Here is a 16,355-nt window from a genome sequence, read left to right on the forward strand (position 1 = left end):
GGGCTCCCCAAAATCGTTATATATATTGTAATGGGAGATGAAGAGCTGCGTTCAGAAACAGATTTGTTTTCATTGCTGCAGGAAGAAGCTGCTAAAGCCAAAGTCAGGTAAGGTGTATGGAATGTTGTTCGGCGAATCAGAGGTTATTGTGGATCCAATTAATTTGGTAATTCGTGGGCCTTTGGCCTTCGAAAATTCCTACAAATTCCTGGGTGAAATCTAACTGGAAATCAACTGGAGACATCGATATATATCCCTGGTAGGTCGCGGTACATTAGGGCAGGCACATCCATCGTGGATAGACAGGATCTTCGTTGGTGGTCATTGATTTTGATTCATTAGGTGCCAGCGACCAGGTTTTGGTTCAAGGATCGATACCCCTAACCTGACCCCATTGTGGGTTTGCTTCCCTTATATGTGTCGTTTGAATTTTGATCGACATAATCAGATGAAAGAATTTCAAAATTCTTTTACGGAGCTGGCCAAATCTTAAGATCCTGCATTATGAAGGTAACCAAGTCTGAATCTACGTTTCCCAGAGGAAGAGAAATCCTCGATAACGACCCAAACATCGTTTCTCGATAACATGTCAAACGAGTGGGATGTTATTGGAACCCAAGAAAATGCCGCAGGCTGCACGGATTTGCAAAATAGAGTTAAAAAGATTTTAAAAAATTCACGTGTCCTGTCATGAAGCAAAATTTGAAAGGCTAATAAAAATGTAGCAGTTTGGTTTTTTAATCTTTTTCAATGTTGGATGAATCAATCCGTATGATTTCAAAAAACAAAATTATAAATAACTTTTTGCCTTAAAACTGTTTTTAAATGAAATATGAACTAATGATTTAGTCAAAGCTAACTCAATTATGTATGATTTTTTTTAAACTTTTTTATAAATAATTTTTTTTTGTTTTAAAACTGTTTTTTAAATGAAATATGAACTAATGATTTAGTCAAAGTTATATCTTATAAAAGTTAATTAATTTACATTTTTTAATTTTAAAATACATTCACAACTCTACAGGAATCAGAATCAATTAATATACACCATATAAATAAGACAAGAACTTAATTACTTTTTACCACTCATTTAAAAAACTAAAACCCCTTTCACAAAAGTAGTCAACTAAATAACAAACTTAACTTTGAGGGATGAAGGTACTTTATAAAAGTATGGAAGAGTAGGGAATGTTAATTAAATTATGAAAAAAAATGAATTTATTAAAATAAAATATTTATCATGAATTGAATTTAATGGAGAGGATAAGAATATTTCTTTTGACTATTTAAGATAAATTTGAAATTTATCTTTAATAACATTCTAAATTAAATATATTTAAATGTGTGGTATGCTATAAATCAAAATTTAATGGTGTTTTCTAATTCTTTGTGTTTTCTAATTCTTTTATATTTTGGATTTTTTGGACAACAATATAATTTGGGAAAGATTGTGATCTTTAGTTGTTTAAAATGCTCTTTTCAATACATAATTAAGTTTAGCACCTGAAAAATCTCATTAGGCAATTAGATTGTGCAGACTACACAAAAATTTATGAAAAGCCCCTGAGGTGGTTGGATTGTGCAGTCTACACAGAAACTTATGATTTGGATTGTGCAGTCTACACAGAAACTTATGATTCTAACTAATAGCTATTGGATTTTGGGCAAAATTGACCAAAAAATATACCCAAAAAAGGGCCAAAACATAGAAAATTGACTATCACAAAACTAATTAGGCCTATAAAAAAATTTAAGAAATAAATAAAAATGCTAATAACACTTAGCTCTACTTTCTTAATTCTCATTGAATAGAAAAAGAGTTTGATCTAGGAGCATTCTTCACATCAAGCAATCCCACATTTACTAAAACAATTTCTTGTATTGTGTCTTAGTTACAAATTGATTTTCTATTTGTTTTTCCTAAGGCCAAAGCATGGTTGAATGTAGAGTATTTTGAAATGTAAAGGGAAAAGGGTGGACCGACATATAATACAAAGCAGGGAATACATATGGACTGAAAATCATGGAATACATATGGACTGAAAATCATGGAATAAGTACGAAGTAAAAGGCATGGAGGATGTGTAGAGGGAAAAGTGTGAAGAATAACAAAATGGTCAAAAAAGAGAAGTGTGGAGCTCTAAGGTTGAAGTGCATACATACCTAACTAACCTAACTCGCTAAATAAAGACATTGTACTACATCAATAATACCAACCAACTTAGGCAACAAAAATATTATCTTTGAATAATTTGTGCATCTATCTCAAGGCTCCATATGGAGCTCCATTTAGCATAGTTGAAAGTATCCAAATGACATGTTATCCTCCAATATACCTCTTTCTTGTACTACAATCCCAAAAATAGAGTAAAGATCCATCAAGCCAGAACTACACTTGTTGACTCTCTCTCAATGTGAATGATGTTTCTTGTGCCTTCTACCATGATTTCTCCAATTACCAAACACAATTAATGCTCAAACAATGAAAGATTGAGATTTCACCTAATCTAGTTATACCGGTTTCATCTTTGTGATAACTTACCAGTTTGAACCAACAAAAAATTTAAGCCACTTGAGATCTAAGTAGATTTGTTTTGTATTTAGTTGGAATTATCTATGGGGATTCTTGTCTTTTGTAGGCACATCATCTAACTCTACGAATTTTTCATTAACAACTTGAATTTCTTTAAATTCATTTTACTACTCAATAAGGGTAGTCAATGCATTGGGTTCACTATTCATATATTGAATCTTCTCTCATAATTCATCAATTGGTCAATTGTGCTATTGCATGAGACCCACCAATCTTCTACTTCATTGCATATTAGTTGGATTTCAACAACGCCTTTGTGTAGGTAATCCTAAATTTCATGTGCCTTAGAAACCAAGCCTAATAATCTAATAATCTTCTCCATGCCTTCTTGCAACTACTAATTTCTTTGAGAGTTCTTATCTCCCAACTAAGCTTACATGAAATTGGTCTATTGCCATAACTACCTCCATGATGCTCATGCAATATCCAAGAATTCTATAAGTAGATAGTTTGGGAAAATTCAAAAATGTCGAAATCCAACTCTTTCAACTCATCCAAAATGTTCTATAAGTGAGCTTGGACCATATCTAACTTGTTCTCATCCTACTTCTATGCACAAACTTGGAGATTTCATCTTAAATGACTTTGGCAAGCTAGACCTATAATTGTGTTGGTTTGCTAAAGTTGAACATGTCATTGTTCAATGCCCATCACTTTATTAATGACCTACTCTATGACTAACCAATCCATCTACAATAGATCTATAAGATACTCATCCTATAAGTTGATAATATGCTCTCATTACCTAGCTATAGAACTTCTAGGTCGATATCAATATAATGGTATCCTACAAGTGATGGATTGTTCTAATAGTGACAGTCACTACTACATGAAAAGGTATTTCAGACATATGTTTAAGATAAAATGATAATTTCATCTTAAAATTATCATTTTGTATTAACCCCTTTTTGTCTTAAAATTTTCTCATTTTATTTTTAACCCTTTTTGTCTTAAAATGATCATTTTTTTAAAAGGCGATTATTTTGGTGCTTTTCAAAGTTGGTGCAAGATATTAATTCTTCAAGTCTCTAGGTTTGAGTGATAGCACTTTGAGAAGTGTTTTAAGATTTCTGGAGAGAGAAAAATTAGTAGGGAAGGCCTCGCATTTCAGGAGAGAAAAAATAGAGGAGCCATGGGACATACAGGAGGCTGATCAGTAGGGCGAACCATCATCACCGTTATTCAGCCATGAGCCACCATGGAAATATGAATCTCTATATCAAACCACTCCAAATCGCTCTACAACATAATCATGCTTTAGGTGCTTCTAACATATTTGGTCTACTTCTGTTGCCCGGGTATGTTCACTGCCCTCTCCGGATTGTGGAAGCGGGCATGAGAATGACCAGGCCTCAAACAATGTCAACACTACCTTGTAAAGTTTACAGTGTTCGGTATTTTCGACAGTGGAATTTACAACATGCTCGACAACAAAATTTACAACATCCTCGACCCTCACGCGGCAATCTTTCTAGGTGGCTACGTTGATGCTCCCTATATTGATTCATTCGAAGTCATCTATGACTCCACCTAGATTGAATATAGTCTAGAACAGAGAAAAGTGTTTTCCCTTCTTGTCCTCGGTCGAATACGAGGTCATGATCAATCCATGTCCGTACTAGAGAAATAGAACTTCGAAGCCTAGAATCCCACCTGCAATAACAGGAAAAGTTTCATTGTGGAGATGATTTTACATCATTAATGGATTAAAAATAATAATAGTATATCGAAGCATGACACCACATTGAAGAGCATCAAATAATATGTAAGTGAACAACTCCCACAAGATGGAAATATTGTTGAATTTGAACTATCATGGTCTTGCGCTGGTTCTTGGATTAGAAAAGGAATTTTATCAATGTACATTGAAGAGGGATCTAAAACAAGGTTTTGTTATAATTCCTTGGGAGCAACTTAGCCTCCCAAAATGGTACCCCGATATCTGCCTATCCATGGGCAAAGACCATATTTTCTATTTTAACTGTCGACGATTAGGCTTAAATTTGATTCCACATGATCACCTTGGCTTAGCTTGGGAATCCCTCTACCAAAATATTTCTTCCACTCCTACTGCTAAAACAAGGAAAATTCTCATCATGTCGCTGGTAGTGAAGACAAAGCATGTAAATGGGCTATTGGTGGAAATTTTTTCCAATATTCACATGGGAAATCATCAGTTAAATTTTCAATCTACAAAGAAGCCTTTCAACCTTGTAGATCATCATGCGAAGATTAATTCAAAGTCCAAAACTGGTAAGGAGTCCAAGAAGCGCAAACAACTAATCTCTCCACGCAAAAATCTCACAAAAGTTCTAAGTTCTCTCTTTATGGCTGGTGGTATCAAGAAGTCAAAGCATTCATCACCTCCTTTTGTAAGTGATCCAATTCATATGATTCTTCTGTGATAAATCTCTCTTGTGTTTATTCATATTAGTCTTTAATCCAATCTAGGCCATGTTTGAGTAAAACATCCAAAGGGTACTCGAACAAAAGGAGTGGGATGGGTCAAATGTCCATCACATTCTGCCCAACACTTGCAAATCTGGATTCAGACATTCACCCATATGGGGAGAGGTGTCTCCATATAATGGAAAATCTAACAACAAATCTAAATCCTCTTAGTTATTCACATATACAACCATCTAAAGGCACCTACAAGCTCTCACTCCTTGAGAAGGAATACCATGCATTCACGATGGCAATAAAGGACATAATCATGAAGCATCACAAAGAAAATGGCATTATGGAAGTTGTAAAAAGGATGCTTGACAAACAGGACAAAGAGGATGAAAAGGATGTTGCTAGTTGTTCAAGTTTTGACTTGTTTGAAATGGAGAATTTGGAAGATATTAATATGAATATCTACCTAAACGAGCTTCCTATGTATGGGACTACTCATTGGGAGACTAATAAGGCCATTGAAAAGGACTTAATTGTGTGATAGAAGAAGGTTTGTATGTTTTAACTTATTATATAGTGATCTTCGCTTATTGTGTTACCTTAATGTTGCAAGCTATATGAAAATTCATAACTTGTAGCAACTCAAATGCATAGTACAATGTGCATAAATCACTTTTTCTTGATGAGTAGTTTATTAGCAACATCCAAGGATGATACTCTGCCTCATTATGCAACTTCAATACCTGATGTTGTGTTTACCTTGCAGATCACAAGGATTGGATTTTTGTGTTTGTTTCCTTTATTGGTGACATTTTCCACTTGTGACAACCATACCCTAAAGATGGTAAACTAATATCCTCAACATCCTCCTAGAGCTTCTTACACAAGTATGGTAATCTTGCGTTTGAATCCTTGACTCACTAATCATCTTTGTTGTCCCAATTAAAATTATTTCAAAGAAACACATAGTAATATAAATATAATTTAGAAATAACAATAGTCAATTTCTAATACCAAATTGGTTTAATAAGGCGGTCAACATGCTTACTGTGTCTTTCATTTCATCCAATTTAGAAACTTAGTTTCTCATTGAAATATTTATTTTTCAAAATTAATTTCAAAGCATAAGATGTCTAATACAACATGAAAGGAACTGTTAGCTCCGCTACATACTTCAGCATTTGGAGGACCAAATACTAGCTCGGCCGTGTGTTTATGCCGAAAGGGAGCTCACAGTAGTCATTTACCTTCTTCTCCTTCAGCTTCCTCATACTCTCTTAGCCCTCCGTATCTTTGTTTTTCCTCCAAAACCCTATACAAACTCGCTTTCCCTCAGGTCCCCGGGCGCAAAGTTAAACCCATGAGACCGTGATCATGTGACCATGCACTTTTCATAAGCCCTTTTCCCTCATCGCTATCGGCAAATCGCATCATGTGTGTATAAGGCCCAAACCCCTTGACTTCCGCCGATGCGATATTCCTTAAAAACAGTTAATTCCTCATCGGGTCCGCGGTCTAATCGCAAATCGGCAAACGCAAAGGCCCAAGGTTTTCAAAGGAAAGCGTCGATCCGATTACTCCTTCACCATTGGATCAGTTCCGCCATGATCCAACGGCCCGCGCCCCGCAAACCAATCTCCGTCGTCCGATCATCCACCAAAGCGATCCAACGGCATTCGCACCTCCCGCGCCCATAACTTAACCGCGCGTTAACTCGCGATAAAGCGGTTTCCTTCCTGTCCCATCTGCCACGCGTCATGCGATAAGCATGATCGCGAGCCCGTGTACGAATACTGCCCGACCTCCAAAGGCGGTGCGATACATACCACTTACCGCCTGTCTCACCCGTTCCCCGCTCGCTATTGCCCGTGCACCTTATCCGCCCGATAGCCGTTGGATCTGCCCGCCCAGGATCCAACGGTTCACGTTTGTCCGCTCCCGTTTTCTCCCGATACCCTCTGCAAGACGATCCCTGCCGTCGATCCACGCGATTCAACGGTTGATCTTTCTCCTCATGCCTCCGCCATGCTGTCTGTGTCCATAGCCTGTCCCATGCACCCGAAGGAAGAAGGAGGCCAGAATCTAGTACCCCGGTGCATTTGCTCCTCAACAACCACTTTTAAATAAACAGAATGGCCGAGAAGGAAAGGACCAGCCTCGAGCAGTTAAACGCATTTATCAGTTATGGCGCTCCTCTCAGACAACACTCCACCTGCTCGAGAAGGACAACAGAGCACCAGAGAGCATCAAATTCATTTGCAGAACACAGTCAGATTGTAGCAGAGACTCCATCAGAGAGTTAAAAGTGGTTGGTGGTCCATTATGACCCCTCCACGCATTGAGCAATAGAATATCTTTGTAATCAAACTCTATATATATCCAAAACAGATATGTGATGGTGGTTGATGGCTGTTGTTTTGATGTAAGGTTCAACTTCTGGAGACTGTAACTAATGTGATACTTGCAGCGCCTGGTCTTCATTTTTAGCTAATACAAGCTTCTTTTGTTGTTAATTGCTCACTTTCCGTTTCTGCTCTGTTCTAGGTTGTGCCTGTTATGTATTTTTCATGTGCTCTTGATGTTTAGCATTAGAGGGGTTGTCATCCCACCTCTGTGTTAGAATCTAGTATGTATCATTGAATGTGCTATGCATGTTTCTGTTTACTTAGTGCCAGAGAGCTGTCATCCTATTTGTGCATGAGGAAATAGATTTTCAGACCTCTTTACTGGTGGCAGCCGGCCATCACATGGTCTTGTGCATCTACTGGTGTGGTCAGTATTCTCCATGTTCACTTAATCCTCAAACTGTGAGTAATTGGTGGTCTAAAGCCTTGTAGTTTGAGGGTGTTCACCCATCTCTGGAGTTAAGCATATTAGAAGTGGTTATCTGGCTTGAACAAGCATCATTCCTTCCATTCATCCATTTCCAACATTTTTGTTGAGTTTGTAATGTTCCCGAGCATCTCTGAGATACAACCTAGGAGAGTTTCTTGGGATGATAACATTAATTGGCGCCGTTGCTGGGGAGAGGAGATTGAAACTTAGCTTCCTTGGGAGATGACACAGTTCCATATTTTGATGATAGACAAAGTCTGGGCACATTTCTGGTTGTAATCATCTATCTAGCGACTCCACTAGAGGAAGACCAACCTTTGGCGACTCCACATTACAGTTCTGGCTCAGTTTGTGAGGCATGCTCGGAGAAATCCTCAGAAATCACCAGTTGACCAGTGCCTGATCCTGAGAAGATCGTTAAGTAGAAGAAAACTTTGCAGAAAGGAGCATCAGGATCAGGTAAGCCTTAAAAGTCCCATGTATCTCTGCTAGTGAAGAAATCACCTTCAGAGATTCATAAAGCTCCTTGTTCATTCATTTCCCTTTCGGATCTCAGTCCAAAGAAGCATCCATGCTATCCATCATATTCCTCTGTCTCTGTCATCCTTTTCATTGATCCATACCACTCAGTCTACCAGTATCCTTTCATATACCCCAGTCATGGCAGGTCAGCAAGCTCTTACAAAGATAGAAAGAATCGTTGCTGCTAGGTATGGACCCTTGGTCTTGCCTGTCCCTTTGAATGCCATGCTTGCAGGAGATTATCAAGAATATATGCCTAAGTTTACTGGTACAGAAGGAGTAACAACTGAAGAGCACCTTGAATCCTTTTATAGCTATGCTGATAACCTGGATATCAATGAAGAGGATGTGTGGATGAGGGTTTTTGTCCAAAGCCTAGATGGGGAGGCTAGAAAATGGTTCAAAGAATTACCCCCTAGGTCTATTGCAGACATTGAGGCCCTAGATGATGTGTTCCTAAAGCACTGGGGGGATAAGAAAGATCTACTCTTTTATTATACTAAATTTGGGAACTTGCAGAGGGAGAATGGTGAGTTGTTCTCTGATTTCAACAAGAGATTCAACCATTTGTACAACAGAATACCATATGAAGTGAAACCCACTCCTACTTCTGCTATGCTCACTTATGCCAATGCCTTCGATTCTCAGTTCTGCCTGCTGTTAAGAGAAAGAAGATGTACTTCTTTGGCTGATATGCTAGATGCAGCCTTTGAAGTAGAATCAAACATCATAGCTACAGAGAGGCTCGAAGATAATGCTGAAAGGAGAAGACAGGGGGGTGAGTCCTCATCATCCTTAGATCTTAAGATCGATATATTGGCCAGGATGATAGAGGCATTAGCCTCTGAAGTTTCTAGATTAGAGGCTGAGCAGCATTCTGAGGAAGCAGGAGCTTCTAGTACCTTTTTTGTACCAAATCCAAATCCATGCAAAGGAGCAAGGGATCAGTTGTAGATTTTTCAAAAAAGAAAAGATGCTAACGAAGACCAAAGGGTGACGACCCTTTTTCAAACTAGTCATGGAGGAAGAGCTGTTTGAAGAGGAGGAGGTCCATGTTTTGGAAGATAAGGGCAGTGCCCCTTTCTTAACCAGAGCTACCTATGAAGAGTCACTATCTAAAGGCACTGCTCATGAGTTTGTTGTACCTACAAAACAACAAGCTTATCAGCAGAAGTAGATAGCAGCAGGTCCTACCATCCTCGAAGAAGCTGAGCCTAAAGCCAACCCTTTTTCCCATGACTATGCAGATCTGCAAATTCACCAGCCTGCTATTATCCCCAACACAATGATCAAAAAGGGAGAGGAAATCTCCCCATCATCTTTTGTCCCTCTGTCTGCTCAAGTGACAATCCCTCACAGTTGCCCACTAGGCACTGAGGCAGGCCATAACTCAATGCCCAAGGCTGATACTGATCATCTCAGTCTTGATATTCTGATGCCTGCCTAGGTGGCCTCCACACAGCTTGAAAGGGCAGCTTGCCTGATGACAGAGGAAGAGGGTGCACAGTTTTGGGACTCCTCCTTGGATGTGGACTATTCTAAGAAAAATGAAGGAGCAGATGATGTCTCTGTGTCCCCTGCACAAGAATACATTGGTTCACCATTCATATTAGTTGTGCAGGCCACAAATGACACAGAGAAGTACACAACAACCATGGTTATTCAACAGGTGTACAAAGGCTCCCATGAAGAACATCCAAGGATGAGAGTATATAGAAAGGGGATGAAATTTGATACATATCTACCATATAAGGTCAAATGCCCTAAAGTCTTTGAGGTAGAGGATCAAATCAACCCAATTTTGCAGATCTATGATGAACTCCCTGTCTCGCCCGTTCCCCGCTCGCTATTGCCCGTGCACCTTATCCGCCTGATAGCCGTTGGATCTGCCCGCCCGAGATCCAACGGTTCACGTTTGTCCGCTCTCATTTTCTCCCGATACCCTCTACAAGACGATCCCTGCGTCGATCCATGCGATTCAACAGTTGATCTTTCTCCTCATGCCTCCGACATGCTATCTGTGTCCATAGCCTGTCCCATGCACCCGAAGGAAGAAGGAGGCCAGAATCCAGTACCCCGGTGCATTTGCTCCTCAACAACCGCTTTTAAATAAACAGAATGGCCGAGAAGGAAAGGACCAGCCTCGAGCAGTTAAACACATTTATCAGTTATGGCGCTCCTCTCAAACAACACTCCACCTGCTCGAGAAGGACAACAGAGCACCAGAGAGCGTCAAATTCATTTGCAGAACACAGTTAGATTGTAGGAGAGACTCCATCAGAGAGTTAAAAGCGGTTGGTGGTCCATTATGACCCCTCCACACATTGAGCAGCAGAATACCTTTGTAATCAAACTCTATATATACCGAGAATAGATATGTGATGATGGTTGATGGTTGTTGTTTTGATGTAAGGTTAAACTTCTAGAGACTGTAACTATTGTGATACTTGCAGCGTCTGGTCTTCATTTTCAGCTAATACAAGCTTCTTTTGTTGTTAATTGCTCACTTTCCATTTCTACTCTGTTCTAGGCTGTGCCTGTTATGTATTTTTCATGTGCTCTTGATGTTTAGCATTAGAGGGGTTGTCATCCCACCTCTGTGTTAGAATCTAGTATGTATCATTGAATGTGCTATGTAGGTTTCTATTTACTTAGTGCCAGAGAGCTGTCATCCTGTCTGTGCATTAGGAAATAGATTTGCAGACCTCTTTACTGGTTGCAGCCAGCCATCACATGGTCTTGTGCATCTGCTGGTGTGGTCAGTATTCTCCATGTTCACTTAATCCTCAAACTGTGAGTAATTGGTGGTCTAAAGCCTTGTAGTCTGAGGGTGTTCACCCATGTCTGGAGTTAAGCATAGTAAAAGTGGTTATCTAGCTTGAACAAGCATCATTCCTTCCATTCATCCATTTTCAACATTTTTGTTGAGTTTGTAATGTTCCTGAGCATCTCTGAGATACAACCTCGGAGAGTTTCTTGGGATGATAACAAGAACTATCTTGGTGTTCTCATCTTCTCTAAGTTTCTGTGGCTAGCTCAAAGACATGAACCTTTAATGGTTGTCTCAGAAACTTGATGTTTTGTCTTGTTGTTCTGTGGCATTGGTTAGAAAATGAATGATGATTTCATTGAAGATGAGGTTTGTGACAACTATAGATATGCATATTTAATTTGATTATACCTATGACTCTAATAACATTCAAAATAATTATTGTTGCTCATTTTTGTGCCTGTTGTTAGATTAAATTTGGCTCTGTGATAAATTCATGTCAAGCTTTTTGTTACTAATGGGTATTTTCATGGTATTTCATGTAATATAGTCTATTTCATGGCTTGATTACTTTGATGACCTTACAACTATGCTTACAGTGCCTCAAATAATTTAGCATATAGTATGAAAATAAGTATATGCATACCAAATTAGTGCAGCTATTCAAAGTTGAATCCCTGTAGAAATTTGATGAAGTTATAGGAGATGTTGCACTTTTGACAAATCGGTGGAAGATAGTGGACTTCACACAACCTTAGGTAGAACCAGACCTCAGAGCAGCACGCGACTTAACGCGATAACACGGGAGCGGGCAAATTCGGCATTAAATAATATTTACCCGCTCCCTTGTTATCGGGCTAAGTGGCGTGCTGCTCTGAGGGCATTAAATACCCAATATATGGCTGGTTAGCTCCAGCCATTAATTTGTATGATAAATATTTTCTTTAATAAATGTGTGGGAAAAAAAGTGTTTTCATTATGGGAAAACATTCTTCTGGTATATATATCAATATTTTCAAATCACATTTTATCTACGTACAAGGCTATTAACAATTTTTTAATCAATTAGTTCATTTGAGATGTAGATGTTGTAATCTCCTTTCCTAACTATCCTAACCTGTTTAATATTTTGACTTATTCAAATTTCATAAAAATAAATAAATTAATTAGTTAAATTTAAAAATTAAAATAAGACTAAAGTAAAATAATCTATTTACCATCATCAATCTTTTGACTCTAGATTTTGAATAAAATATTTTAAAATGCAATATTTTTATTTTTAAAAAATAATACAATATTCTTTAATACAATAATTTTTTTCTATGAAATTATTCATTTTTTTTTAACTCAGTGAAAATAAAATAACCCTATGTAAAAACATTTTTACTTATTCAACTTAATATAAAATCAAAAAAATAACTTCATGGTATTGATCCATGCTATTCATGTGGAATATATCCTATTTAAAGGGGGAATTAAATCAATGTAGATCCATCTTTAACTCCGAATCCCTCTTGGTAGATTCGGAGTTAAGAGGGATCTAGTCTGGTAATTATTTATTGCTCTAAGAGAGGCCCTCTAGCCTAGTATGGTAGAGATGTTTTAATGTAATGTTTAACATTTTGACTCAATCAAATTACATAAAAATAAATAAATAAATAAATAATATTAATGTAAACATTTTAAATTGGGAAAAATAAAATAATCAAATATTGAGAATCTATGGTATTCATGTGGAATATAGTCTATTTAAAGGGGAGAATTAAACTAGCTTAAATCCATCTTAAACTTCCATCTAAAGTGGTATGAACCTAAAACTATTTTGATTGCAGAGAGGATCTCTCCCACCCAATATGTTAGAGATGTAGCTCTTAACATTTTAATTGGGTCAAAATAAAATAAATATTAAATATTAAATAAAATAAAAAACATAGAACTATCCAACTAAATATATAAAGATGTTAGAGATATTGTAATGTCTTATTTACAATTTTGACAAATAAAATAAAATACAATAATAAACATAAAATTAATAGATATATTTATAATTAATTATAGAAACAATCTTTTTGATCCGTGGTTGGCATGTGGTGAAAAGAAATTTATACCTCGAGCTGGCCTGCCTGACATGTAGTTACCAGTAACACCTTAGTATAACTTATAGACGGAAAAAAAAACATAAAATTTATACACTGTAAACCGTTTCCCTCTCGAAAGAACCCCCTAGATGCCACTCTCCACCATTGTTCACCGTTAGATTCATAATTAGACGATTGAATAATGTCCTGCCCTCAGATGAAACTGTTAATAGACGATTGAATAATGTCCTGCCCTCAGATTAAACTGTTAATAAAACAGTTAAGTATTATTAAACATAAACCTGAAAATTTAAAAAAAAAAATAATTTTTAATTGTTGTTCTTGTTTCACCGTAATTGATTGGGTGGGTGGATCTATTGAAAGGTTGTAATGGCACATAACGGCAAGAATCATCTCCAATTCACAGCGCTTGCAATCATTTTGGTTGCTCTTTCTTTAGGTTTCAGAGTTCTAGGTATATGGTATTACAAGCATTTAAATGGCTTCATAGGATTCTTAATATGGTGGAGGATTATATATGTTTTTGTCTCTATCTTTTCTTTTTTAAAAGGGGTGGCTAGTTCCTTGAAGAATCATTATATTAGGCCAATCTGTATAAATTTTTACATATATATACATTAATTAATCAATCAATCATTAAATACACATAATCGCTACACAGCAGCATCGTAAATTGAGGATCGAAACTGGGCGGGGAGCATGTAAGCCTTCAGCCCGCCGTTGAACCATGCACTCGTGTGCATCTCTGCCTCCATCTTTGTTAACAGGAAAACAAATGGAAGTTAACAGGAAAACAAATGGAACTAGGTGGGTGATTCCCCATAACGGGTCTGTAACCACTGCTTTGACCTCTACGGAATTGACTTAAATGAGGATTAGTCTAAATGCATCTGCTTGTATGTTTCCTCCTTTTGTGAGATCAATTGCACCCTACATTGGTGCTTCCACAGGTGATGGTAATGCTCCAACTTATTGTTTTGTTGCCTCTCCCTTCTCTACGGGATTAGTTGGTTTAAGGTAAATGGCTTACTCTATATTTGTTATTTGACTCATGGATTTTGCCTAATATGATCTATCTTCACCCGCAATTTACGCTCGATCTACAACTGCATTTGGAACCTGAATAGGCTACGTAACTTGTTCCGCTTGAAAAGGAAACTGAGCTATGGAAACACGAACAGAAACATGTATGATTCGCTTTTCTCATTATTGAAAGCACTTTAATCTTATACTTGTGCCCATTATAATAAATAATATACGGAAAAAATAATCATATGAATCTTTGAAAATAATAATATAAGGGTCAAGCTTTCCCTTAAATGATAATAATAGAGAAATCGAGCTCTTTGATTTATTCTTTTTCTTCCTGATCCATGTTGTGTCTCCAATCCTTTTATAAGGTCTTTACTCTCCAATAAAGAAAACAAAGTCTGCTTTTCAAACCCGCAACTATCGCTCGTGCTATATGGATATTATAATTTTGGTATCAAAGCATTTGCATCATGGAAATGCAAAGATGAGGCCTGATGTGTATAAACCATAGGTCGTATGACCATGTGAAAATCAGTGTAAAGGAACTGCAAACATTAACTCATGAATGTTTATCAAAGTTTCTTTGAATTTATAATCTATATAATCCAAATGCATAAAAAAAAAATTGAATCTCAAACTTTTTGAAGTTTTGTAGTTTAATAGAGGTTTAAATGAGAAAAACTAAGTTTTGTAGTTTAATAGAGGTTTAAATGAGAAAAACTATGAGTAAAATAAATAGCAAACCTGAGGAGAGAGAGACATTTAAAAAAAAAATGATAAGAGTGCTATGTTGATTGTGGCACGTTATGTTTCAGCCAAAATAAATCTTTATTTAAAAATGATTATAATATAAAACATAAATTAAGTTAAATTAAATTGAACTAAATTAAAAGTTTAGAAATATTAGTCTGAAAAATTATTTATAATTAAATTGAAATACAAATTCTTACTATTTTTACTATCCACTTCATAATTATAATTAAATTCAAAATTTCATAATTACTGTTATTAAATTACTCATAATTATAATTAAATTAAAATTTTCAAAAATACTATTCCTAAATATTCAATTTAAGAAATATTATTCTAAAATAAACGTATTTAGTGAAACTCAAAATCTTAAAATCTATTTAATAATTATTAATAATTAAATTAAATTAAATTCAAATTTCAGAAATTCTATTTTAAATTAAATTAAATTCAAATTTCAAAGATTCTATTCCAAAATGAACCAGGTGATTATTTATACTTATTTAATTTATCTATTTTTAATAAGTCAAACTAAATATAAGTATGCTCCATCAAATTTTTAAAGATTAAAGATTCCAGAAATATATTTATAATCCAATAGACAACAGAGAAACTAAATATAAGTATGCTCCATCAAATATTTAAGAATTAAAGATTCCAAAAATATATTTATAATCCAATAGACAACAGAGAAGAGAGGTTAATTGTTTGAAATCATTATTGTCCATCAATAAAATTCCAAAATATTTCCAAATTCCTACAACAGAGAAGAGAGGTTAATTGTTTGAAATCATTATTGTCCGTCAATAAAATTCCAAAATATTTCCAAATTCTTACAATCAAATTAGATAAGTTGGAAACCTCTCCTGTCAAAAGTTGTGGAATTATTCAAGCGACCCGGAAACTTCAAAACAAAACTAAAGGAATAAAATATGGGTCTTATTTAGATTTGAGATTTCACAAACTATTTTAGATTAAATCCATACAGGACATGAAAAATTCACAACATAACATAGACATCAAAACAAAACTGAAAGAATAAAAAACAGGACTTAATTAGATTTGAGATTTCACAAACTATTTTAGATTAAATGCATATACGACATGAAAAAAACACAGCCTAACATAGACAAATAAGCGCAACACAGACAAATAAGTGCAGACAAACGATCCTATCATGGAAAGTGAAATTTCCATAAAAAATAAAAGATTCCACACTCCAATGATCCTACGACAAGTTAAAGAAGCAAAAAATTGAAGAGGATAGTCGTCCCATCCACACATTACTGAGGTTGACAAATCCTGCCCTGTTTCTAGACCATTTATCATCCATAAAAGAATCCCACAACTCTAG

The sequence above is a fragment of the Pinus tabuliformis genome, chromosome 6 (assembly GCF_031772625.1).
Source record: "Pinus tabuliformis cultivar Carrire ecotype Pingquan chromosome 6, CPIR1, whole genome shotgun sequence".
NCBI lineage: Eukaryota > Viridiplantae > Streptophyta > Pinopsida > Pinales > Pinaceae > Pinus > Pinus tabuliformis.